The sequence below is a fragment of the Argopecten irradians genome, unplaced genomic scaffold (assembly GCF_041381155.1).
Source record: "Argopecten irradians isolate NY unplaced genomic scaffold, Ai_NY scaffold_0230, whole genome shotgun sequence".
In the NCBI taxonomy this organism is placed as follows: Eukaryota; Metazoa; Mollusca; class Bivalvia; order Pectinida; family Pectinidae; genus Argopecten; species Argopecten irradians.
The window spans coordinates 51,649-63,974 of record NW_027187697.1 but is presented as its reverse complement, the minus strand read 5'-3'; the positions used below and the strand labels follow the sequence as shown (position 1 = coordinate 63,974).

General features: G+C 37.4%; 1 long non-coding RNA gene across 5 annotated transcripts in view; it reads right to left on the bottom strand.

The window, feature by feature from the left end:
- Positions 1-6,171: 6,171 nt before the first annotated feature.
- Positions 6,172-12,326, bottom strand: part of LOC138312166 (uncharacterized) — a 33,024-nt gene continuing 26,869 nt past the window's right edge. For 4 of the 5 annotated variants that reach the window (XR_011206879.1, XR_011206878.1, XR_011206881.1 and 1 more), the window contains 4 exons: positions 11,373-11,512; positions 9,184-9,256; positions 7,695-7,787; positions 6,172-6,754 (listed from right to left, as the gene is read on the bottom strand). This is a non-coding gene — a long non-coding RNA (uncharacterized lncRNA). Of the gene's footprint in view, positions 6,755-7,694; positions 7,788-9,162; positions 9,257-11,372; positions 11,513-12,326 lie in introns of all 5 variants that reach the window. The other variant, XR_011206880.1, reaches the window with a different exon arrangement.

Here is a 12,326-nt window from a genome sequence, read left to right as displayed (position 1 = left end):
CTAGAACACTAAGCACCATACATGTCTGGGTACTAGAACACAAGCACCATACATGTCTGGGTACTAGAACACAAGCACCATACATGTCTGGGTACTAGAACACAAGCGCATACATGCACCATACATGTCTGGGTACTAGAACACAAGCACCATACATGTCTGGGTACTAGAACACAAGCACCATACATAGCTGGGTTACTAGTAACACAAGCACCATACATGTATCGGGTACTAGAAACACAAGCACCATACATGTCTGGGGTACTAGAACACAAGCACCATACATGTCTGGGTACTAGAACACAAGCACCATACATGTCTGGGTACTAGAACACAAGCACCATACATGTCTGGGTACTAGAACACAAGCACCATACATGTCTGGGTACTAGAACACAGGCACCATACATGTCTGGGTACTAGAACACAGGCACCATACATGTCTGGGTACTAGAACACAAGCACCATACATGTCTGGGTACTAGAACACAAGTACCATACATAGCTGGGTACTAGAACACAAGCATACAATAACATACATGTCTGGGTACTAGAACACAAGCACCATACATGTCTGGGTACTAGAACACAAGTACCATACATGTCTGGGTACTAGAAACACACGCACCATACATGTCTGGGTACTAGAACACAAGCACCATACATGTCTGGGTACTAGAACACAAGCACCATACATGTCTGGGTACTAGAACACTAAGCACCATACATGTCTGGGTACTAGAACACAAGCACTATACATGTCTGGGTACTAGAACACTAACACCATACATGTCTGGGTACTAGAACACAAGCACCATACATGTCTGGGTACTAGAACACAAGCACCATACATGTCTGGGTACTAGAACACAAGCACCATACATGTCTGGGTACTAGAACACAAGCACCATACATGTCTGGGTACTAGAACACAAGCACCATACATGTCTGGGTACTAGAACACAAGCACCATACATATATTATTACTCGATGTAATGGTATAGTCACGTCAAATACTTGTTTGTTTGATTAGTTTAACGTTCCTAATTAACAAATAACAGCCAGGGTCATTTAAGGACGTGTCAGGTTTGTTAACCACATGATAATGTCTGTATTTGATGTCTATAAGGTGTGTATACCACCACAACGACTTGTCACCACATGACAACGTCTGTATTTTGTGCGTATACACACCACATCGACTTGTCACCACATGTATGATAACGTCTGTATTTTGTGCGTATATTACACCACATCGACTTGTCACCACATATGATAACGTCATGTATTTGATGTCTATAAGGCGTGTATACCACAACATCGACTTTTCACCACATAATAACGTCTGTATTTGATGTCTATAAGGCGTGTATACCACCACATCGACTTGTCACCACATAATAACGTCTGTATTTGATGTCTATAAGGCGTGTATACCACCACATCGACTTGTCACCACACATGATAACGTCTGTATTTTGTGTCTATAAGGCGTGTATACCACCACATCGACTTGTCACATGATAACACATCTGTATTTTGTGCGTATACCACCACATCGACTTGTCACCACATGATAACGTCAGTATTTGATGTCTATAAGGTGTGTATACCACCACATCGACTTTTCACCACATGATAACGTCTGTATTTGATGTCTATAAGGCGTGTATACCACCACATCGACTTGTCACTACATGATAACGTCTGTATTTTGTGCGTATACCACCACATCGACTTGTCACCACATGATAACGTCTGTATTTGATGTCTATAAGGCGTGTATACCACCACATCGACTTGTCACCACATGATAACGTCTGTATTTGATGTCTATAAGGCGTGTATACCACCACATCGACTTGTCACCACATGATAACGTCTGTATTTGATGTCTATAAGGCGTGTATACTACCACATCGACTTGTCACCACATGATAACGTCTGTATTTGATGTCTATAAGGCGTGTATACCACCACATCGACTTGTCACCACATGATAACGTCTGTATTTGATGTCTATAAGGTGTGTATACCACCACATCGACTTGTCACCACATTATAACGTCTGTATTTGATGTCTATAAGGTGTGTATACCACCACATCGACTTGTCACCACATTATAACGTCTGTATTTGATGTCTATAAGGCGTGTATACCACCACATCGACTTGTCACCACATTATAACGTCTGTATTTGATGTGTATAAGGCGTGTATACCACCACATCGACTTGTCACCACATTATAACGTCTGTATTTGATGTGTATAAGGCGTGTATACCACCACATCGACTTGTCACCACATGATAACGTCTGTATTTGATGTGTATAAGGTGTGTATACCACCACATCGACTTGTCACCACATGATAACGTCTGTATTTGATGTGTATAAGGTGTGTATACCACCACATCGACTTGTCACCACATGATAACGTCTGTATTTGATGTGTATAAGGTGTGTATACCACCACATCGACTTGTCACCACATTATAACGTCTGTATTTGATGTGTATAAGGTGTGTATACCACCACATCGACTTGTCACCACATGATAACGTCTGTATTTGATGTGTATACCACCACATCGACTTGTCACCACATTATAACGTCTGTATTTGATGTGTATACCACCACATCGACTTGTCACCACATTATAACGTCTGTATTTGATGTCTATAAGGCGTGTATACCACCACATCGACTTGTCACCACATGATAACGTCTGTATTTGATGTGTATAAGGCGTGTATACCACCACATCGACTTGTCACCACATGATAACGTCTGTATTTGATGTGTATAAGGTGTGTATACCACCACATCGACTTGTCACCACATGATAACGTCTGTATTTGATGTCTATAAGGCGTGTATACCACCACATCGACTTGTCACCACATGATAACGTCTGTATTTGATGTCTATAAGGTGTGTATACCACCACATCGACTTGTCACCACATGATAACGTCTGTATTTTGTGCGTATACCACCACATCGACTTGTCACCACATGATAACGTCTGTATTTGATGTCTACAAGGCGTGTATACCACCACATCGACTTGTCACCACATAATAACGTCTGTATTTGATGTGTATACTACCACCACATTTGATGTGTATACCACCACATCGACTTGTCACCACATTATAACGTCTGTATTTGGTGTGTATAAGGCGTGTATACCACCACATCGACTTTTCACCACATAATAACGTCTGTATTTGATGTGTATAAGGCGTGTATACCACCACATCGAATTGTCACCACATGATAACGTCTGTATTTGATGTGTATACCACCACATCGACTTGTCACCACATATAACGTCTGTATTTGATGTGTATAAGGCGTGTATACCACCACATCGAATTGTCACCACATGATAACGTCTGTATTTGATATGTATACACCACATTTGATGTGTATACCATCACATCGACTTGTCACCACATTATAACGTCTGTATTTGATGTGTATAAGGTGTGTATACCACCACATCGACTTGTCACCACATTATAACGTCTGTATTTGATGTCTATAAGGCGTGTATACCACCACATCGACTTGTCACTACATGATAACGTCTGTATTTGATGTCTATAAGGTGTGTATACCACCACATCGACTTGTCACCACATGATAACGTCTGTATTTGATGTGTATAAGGTGTGTTACCACCACATCGACTTGTCACCACATGATAACGTCTGTATTTGATGTCTATAAGGTGTGTATACCACCACATCGACTTGTCATCACATGATAACGTCTGTATTTGATGTCTATAAGGCGTGTTTACCACCACATCGACTTGTCACCACATGATAACGTCTGTATTTGATGTGTATAAGGCCACCATCACATCGACTTGTCACCACATGATAATGTCTGTATTTGATGTCTATAAGGTGAATATACCACCACATGATAACGTTTGTATTTGATGTGTATACCACCATATTAATTTGTCACCACATTGTAACAACTGTATTTGATTATGTATGTCACCACACAAGGACTTGTATATTTGATCTTCTTTGTTCCAAGATAACCTCTGGAAGTTGGTTGTAATAGTTTAATGTACAGTAAAACACGTTTATAATGAACATTCTTACAGCGAATGCATGTTTCTAACATTTAGTAATTTTCGTTTCCTGTCAAGGTTCCTATAAGATGTCTGTAATATGTGTATAACAAACTGAATAAGGTGGTCCCCAAAGGTTTGTTATAACCATGGTTTACTGTATACCCCACCTATTGTACATGTAGCTTAATAATAACACAAACATAAGACTATGTAAGAAGTTTTAATTACAGTTTATTAAATAATACATAATGTAATAATAATGCACATATTAAGTTATGTATCACTGCAAAATGATTAAATACTATTAAAGCACCCTTCTCCTTCATCCTGACTCAGTAAATATCATCCTGACTCAGTAAATACGATTGTATGGTAAATAACTTTTAAAATAAAATATGGCAGAAAAAACTATGATCTATGACCTGGGCTGATGCGAAATATCTGTTGAAAAAGTTTCAATTTTCAGCAGCTAGATAATCTGAATTTAATACATGTACCAGCACATGCTGACTCCAGTTTTATCTAAAATCATTTTGAGTATCACTAAAAGTTGAAGTTTGTGTCAATGAAAAATTAGTAAGTATTATATATGTATTTAGAGCCTATGCTAAAATTGGTGAAACTAGAACTGTCGCCAGATCTAGATGTGGATCAAACTATATAACCCCCGCTGCACAAATTTAGTAATAACTCTACATTAATAGGGAACATATCAGAACCCTATAGTTTATTCAATTCCCATTATTTGTCAGGGTTCTGTGCACCAAATTTTATCAAAATCTGTCAAGTAGTTTTAGAAGGAGTTTGCAGGGACAAAGTTGCATCTACAAGATGGACAGACAGATGGATGGATGGTACGGACGGACGACGGACAACCCGATTCCAGTAATAACCTATAACACCAAAATTTGCCTTAAAACCAAATATTCAACATATATTTTTTCTGCTTTTCCTTTTAATTACAGATCAATTACTACCGTTATTAATGAAAGTTTAATACAACAGGAAGATATGCATGTTAATTGTTCTTAGCTATAGGTAATTTCTTCTATTATATATATATGTAAATAACTATGAATAAGTTAATTATTAAAAAATTCAAACTATTAAATGTTATTTTATAGATCCAGTCCAGTGCCAATACTGTAAATGTGGACATTTTCGTGAGGGGGAAATTTTGCTAATTATCTATCGGGAAAATAACAACACTGTGAAAGTTACATGCATACCAATAGCGAAATTAAGCGGAAATATCCATGTAGTATACAGTATGCTTTTATTAGTAAAGATATGCTCTTAAAAATATGCTTCTTTATACAGTACATGCATGTAATCATGTGGAGAGGGCATATATAGGCTTTGTCTGCTACCCGATCCAAAATTGAGTCTCTTTGATTTAATAAAATATATTTTTAAAATAAAAAATAAACCTACATATCAAATTTGAGAGTTTCCTTCAGTATTTCCTGAGAAATACCAATAAAAACTTCATAAATTGTTGAATTCCAAGAAGGCTGCCTGGCGGCATCTTGTTTTTGATCAGACCCAATAGGCAATGTGTACAACTAGACACCAAGAAGAATTTACATATGCAATATGAGAAAAATTCCTTCAGCATTATCTGAGAAATAGTGCTATGGCAAAATCCAAGATGGCTGCCAGTCTGCCATCTTGCATTGGTCAAAATACAAAATACAAAAAGGCACCAAGGGGAACCAATATACCCAATTAGAGAAAGATACCTTCAATACTTTCTGAGAAATAGCGATAATTGTCAAAATCCAAGATGGCTGCCAGTCCGCCATCTTGTTATCCAATCAGTCCTAAAATACAATATGCACAACTAGGCACCAAGGCAAACCTATAAATGAAATTTGAGATAGATCTCTTATGTATTTTCTGCAAAATAGCTATAACAAGAATTGTTTAATATGGAGGGAAGGACAGAAGGAAGAACGGATGAACAGATCATGGACATTAGACAATTTGAATCAGATAGGGACTAAAAAATGTTGAATCTTGGAAAATCTATGTCAGCTTTTGAATAAACAGGAATGACATTAAACACACCCAGTCTATACAACAGAGACATGTTGCCAAAGAAAATACACCTTCTCTTCAAAATTGATAAGAAATTTGCTGTCACTGGACAACAACATTTTTCTTTAAGACTCTGCAAAAATTTCTTTATAGCCCTGTAACTTTTCTTCTTGATATCTTGTTTAAAGTACAGATAACATTATCCACCCAGGCTTCATCCATTGTATAAATCAAATTTCTTCAGAAATAGTTTTACGTTTCTGTTGTACAATTTTTTAACCAACTGTGTTATTTTTAAGAAATTTGTCCTTGACATTATTCTGAAATTAACCAAATGTAATTCTGGGTGAATTGTGACTATGTGAGCATTCATACTATTTGTATTTGCCATATAATATAACATAATATACATTTACAGTTTTGAACAAAGACCAAATGTACTATTCCCTTCTTCAATGGAATCCTCTGAAACATCCTTGAGCCACATTTCTTAATTGACCTCCCATTGATCACCCTGGTAGACTGCTCCTGAACAAAATTTTCAACTTCAGCAAAGGGTGGTGTCAGTCTTGGGAAGCTTGCAATGTTCATCCAGAAGCACTTCAAATCTGGCACACTTGTCAATAAATAAATGAATAATTAAATTATGTATAGGTATACTGATATTGACAAAAGGGAGAGTTCAATTCAATAGTTTTTATCCATAGTGGCTAATGAGCATTAAAAGGAAATACAATAAAGCATATTCTAAGCAACCTAATAACCAACAAGCACACAAAACATTTTTATAGTTATAACTAGCACTGCAAGCAAATGGTTAACTAATATCCCCGCTAACCACTCATTTGGGAACATAGCAACCAAATGTTGTTTTAATCCATGGATAAAGTTCAATTATGTTCATTTTGACATTTCATTTGGTAACAATGACAACCAAATGACAGCCATTGTATTTGGCATCCTTTCAAAAACTCTGTGGCTTAATCGGACAATATCTTCATTTATATATGATTAACCAGAAGCCTCTCTTTTGTTTCCATGGTTTGATTTGGTTTATTAGACTTAATGTCTTATTAACAGCTATCAGGTAATGTAAGGACAGCCTCGCCTGTGTACAATTGTGTTGTGTGTGTGAATGTCTGTATGTTTTGGGAGGCTGTGTATGTGATATATTTATATTGTGTTTCCAAGGTATCCATTGTTATTATTAAACCATGTGATGTGGTAATTAATAGACATCCATGTGTTACAAAATTGATTCAAAGTTTAAAGTTATTGCCTATATTACAAAACCTGTGTATATTGACTTGGTTACCTTGGCAATCAAAAGTTTGGGAAAATAAGTGTTCTTTTATATCTACACATTATTGTGAATTTTCATCAGAATTGGTCCAGTTCAGGAGGAGTTGTACGGACAACATTTGCAGATGACAGACATCCAGACATAAGGACAGACATCCAGGGAAGTTGATTCCAACGTATAGCCCTAACTTCATTGCAGGGGGTATAAGAACAAAATTATTTCAACTATATTCAATACAATTTAAGTTACTTACCAAATGGGCAGGACATAGATGTAGATCAGGAAACTGGTGATGTAATTTTCCCGAGCATCTCCTGTCGCCATTCTTCCAGAGTCTGAAGATTTTCTGTGCATTCAAAGATAAAGATAAAATGTAAAATCTCTTAATGAAAGCAAGCAATATTTCCGATATCCATGATACAGGTAAGCTTGTTTACCTAGTACATGAGCAATGTATTTCAATTTCAAGAAGACTTCGTTGTTTTTATTTACAAATGTACATCAGATGGATTGGACATCTGAGGCCTAGGCTATGCCCATTTACATGCAAGTCCTTTCCAAATTATCAATTAACATATAAATATACATTCTGCATAACAAGTTTTACCTGATATGTGTTGTAATACATGACTTTCCAATGTTTTTGTCATAAAATGCGTTATGATTAAATGATACATCCATACCAGCTTGAGCTACACCAATTAGGCTTTCTCAGAAACATGGTCTATAACATGCTGTGTGCGAGTGATATGTTACTGCTGTGTTCTAGTGACTTTCCTGATGGCATCCACAGGTAATGGAATTTGTATAAATACTTAACTTATAAATAAATTCAGTCAATTTAACTACAAGTATAGATAACTATCAACAAGAGGCCCAGAGGGCCTGTATCGCTCACCTGTTTTGTTTTTTTTGAGTAATTCTGTAATTTAGTAATTAGTGATTCAAAAATCACAAAGACTCTAACAATTAGGAAAATAGCAAAATTGACTCCATGATTTGTTTAATTTTGAATCCCAACCATATAATGATGCTATAGTCATACCATACGAATATGCTATCCAATACATAGTTTCAGAGAGGAAGTAATTTTTATGAAAATAGTAGCCTTATTAACCTTTTTGGCCCCGCGCCTAAGGCCCCGGGGGTCAGCCCCATCATTTGTACAATTTTGAATCCTCACCTTAAGGATGCTACCATTGCACTATGAGTGCTATCCCATGCTTAGTTTCAGAGAAGAAGTCGTTTATATGGAAATAGCCAAATTGACCCCTTTTGGCCCCGCCCCTCAGGCCTCTGGGGGGTCAGCCCCATCGTTTGTACAATTTTGAATCCCCACCCTATAAGGATGCTACCATTGCATTATGAGTGCTATCCCATTCTTAGTTTCAGAGAAGAAGTCGTTTATATGGAAATAGCCAAATTAGCCCCTTTTGGCCCCACCCCTCAGGCCCCGCCCCTCAGGCTCCTGGGGGGTCAGCCCAATTTTTTGTACAATTTTCAGTCAGTAACCCATAAGGATGCTACCAGTCAAATTTTGTTGAATTCCGAACAGCGGTTATGGAGAAGAAGTCGATTGTTGGCGGACGGACGGACGACGGACGCCACGGTATGGCATAAGCTCACCTTCGTCCTTCGGACCAGGTGAGCTAATAAATTAATGCATCTGGTCTAGTGAGATATTGACCTGGTAGTGATCAACAGACATATCTCAAATTTACCATATTGTAAAGTAACTTCACCTCTACTGATGTCTTTGGCTGTAGTGCCATTTTCATTGAAGAGATCTGGTTAGCATGACGTCATGATCACGATCTGTAATGAGAGTAAAAATTGTCTAGCGATAAGTGAACACCACATTGCCACCTTATATTTAGGATATCTGTAATCCAATATCATATTCAAGTCAGCTGTTACACAAAAGACAGTTTTATTCTGAATAAAATATAATGAAATATCCTATTTCAGGAGTTTTTTTGTTATTTAATGAAAATATGAAATGATTGATATTATTATGTCATTTTATGAATTTTCAAGGAAGTTTGCTTCTAGAAGTATATAGGTTAGGTCTAATGATCAAGGCTCAGTTGTTCACAAGGTGATTATTAATAAGCTAATCATAGTTATGTATGTTTATAAAATAATCTGAGGGTTGATAAACACAATATATAACTTACATGTATATTGATTATTGCAATAGAAACAAATAAAGATGATAAGAATGACCTTTTTAAAAAAAAATGTTATTCATGGCAACAAGTAAGTCCCAAAATGGTGCACTAAAGAACTATTACTGTCGACGCGGGATTACTTCGAAAGGCACGGCTGCATTACTTCCTCGATATGTGGATGAACTAGTTACCTGTGCATCTATACACACGAGTGTGGTTAATTTATTCTGGGAATGCAGCGCTTGTTTTCATTGGTCGACGCATTTCTATAAACACGCCCATTTCCTCAAAAAATAAGCTTCAGAAAAGAAATCAGTATTTAAAAATCAGTTTCAGTTACCGATACATATCTGACATACGCGACGTAAAGCAGAAAATTTGTAGGAAAAGCACACATTTTGCCGATTTACCTGAAAGACGAATTCTCTATTATCGTGAGCATTTATTTGTAACAAAAGCCATGCGTGTAGTCAAAGCCCCAAAACAGCACCGCTGATCGAGGCCTAGAATCTACAACGACGTCCGTAATTATTTACCGGCAGTAAACCACAGAAAATCTAGTTAAGTATTAGTTCTTTGTTATATTTCGTAACTAAACATATGTTTTTTAATTATAAATAGAGTCGGTTGCTTTTACGAAACTACTGCTGAAAATGTTTACATTCTGTTCGTAAAATTAGGTCACAATCGAACTGTCAGATTGTCTACCCCCCGATCGCAGATTGTCTACGTCTACAGATACAGATTTAAACTGATGAAAAGTATGTATCGTTTACGGTTACATTGTTAAAATATTACCAACAAGTGGATTGTTTTGGCTGGAGCTGAATATCCAGCGTTCTCGCTGACATGACACCGCGTAGGGCTAACTGGCTTGCCCAAACCAGCGTACGGCACATGTTTACAATATGTACGTTGTTGGGGTGCTGTTTTTGTGCACAATATTTCAGCGCAAATAATTTTATTTATTACTTAAAATGTTCATTTGAATTCATTTTCTGTTGTAAAAGGCATTATAATGATCATTTATTCAGTCTTTAATTCAAAAATCTTTGTGGCAATAATCAAAATACCCCGGTACCGTCATTTATGAGGATCCCATTGTGCCGATTTGCCGACAAAAATCTTAATTTTACTTTGATCATTTGTTCGAACTGATTAACTAAAGATTTGTTTTCCTAAAAAAATGTGTGTTTTAACTATCCGTCGGTTCAAATTAATCGGGGCATTACAATACAGTATATATGTAAAGTTCTACACCGAAACTGAGAGGCCATGTACTAGGCCGTCACATCTCGGTGATCACTGAATTGAAGAGTTTTACATGAACAGTGTACGTGCTGTCAGTGTTGTTTATGGGGCGGGGCTTATGAAGTCAGACTCGACCAATCGCCACGCGCATGTTATCCCATTCAATTTGTGCCTCTAGTGATGAAAGGAACTTCCTCCGTCTGTCTGGTTAGTACTTCACCTGTGCCTTTCGAAGTAATCCCGTGTCGACAGTAAATTAAATGATGAAAAATTAAGATCCACTTTACTTCAATCTTAACTCAACAGACTGACAATGATAATCTTAAAAAGGAAACAAAGAGCCATGCCGGACTCCAACAAAATGAATGACTGTTCATTCACTTACTTGGTGCCTCTATAAACATATTTGCATCAGTTTACTTTGAATTCGTAAATTCTGTTTGTACAAATTAATTAATTTCGTTTACAGTAATCATACCTTCATCAAGAACTGACCAAGAGTTACCTACCAAACATCATTCATTGGTATGAAATCAGCCACGTTACTTTCTCCTTTCTCACCAGTCTCCTTGTCATCTTTGTCCTCCTCGTCATCCCCAGAATGTGTGATAAGTCCTCTAGTTGGAGCCGGTGGCTTCTTTCATTTTACCTGTAAAGTAACAAAGGAGTAGACTAACTACCACTGTCACCAGAGTAAACAACTAATACTCCCTGTTGCACAAAATTAATAATAACTCCATTAATAGAGGAAATTGCAGAACCCAATATAGTTTTCTCATATCCCCTTTATATCAGGGTTTTATGTACCAAATTTAATCAAAATCTGCCAAGTAGTTTAGGAGGAGTTTGCCGAACAAAGTTCCAGTATACCCCATTAACTTCATTGCGGGTGGTATAATAAAAGGAGTCACAATGCTACAATAGTTATTCTGACTTAATTTTGTTAATCGCCTACACTTTTGACTGTTACCTTACTGTCCCCTACACTTTGACTTTTACCTTAAAGTGCACTATACTTTGACCTTAACCTTACCATGCCCTACCCTTTGACCTTTACCTTGCAGTTCCCTACACTTTGACCTTTACTTTGCAGTTCCCTACACTTTGACCTTTACTTTGCAGTTCCATACACTTTGACCGTTACGTTACTGACCCCTATACTTTGACCTTAACCTTACCGTGCCCTACACTTTGACCTTTACTTTACTGTCCCCTACACTTTGACCTTTACCTTACAGTGCCCTACACTTTGACCTTTACTTTGCAGTTCCCTACACTTTGACCATTGGGCCGTGGTGGCCGAGTGGTTAAGATGTACCGACATATTACCAAATGCCCTCCACCTCTGGGTTGCGAGTTCGAATCCCATGTGGGGCAGTTGCCAGGTACTGACCGCTGGTTGGTGGTTTTTCTCCGGGTACTCCGGCTTTCCTCCACCAACAAACCTGGCACGTCCTTAAATG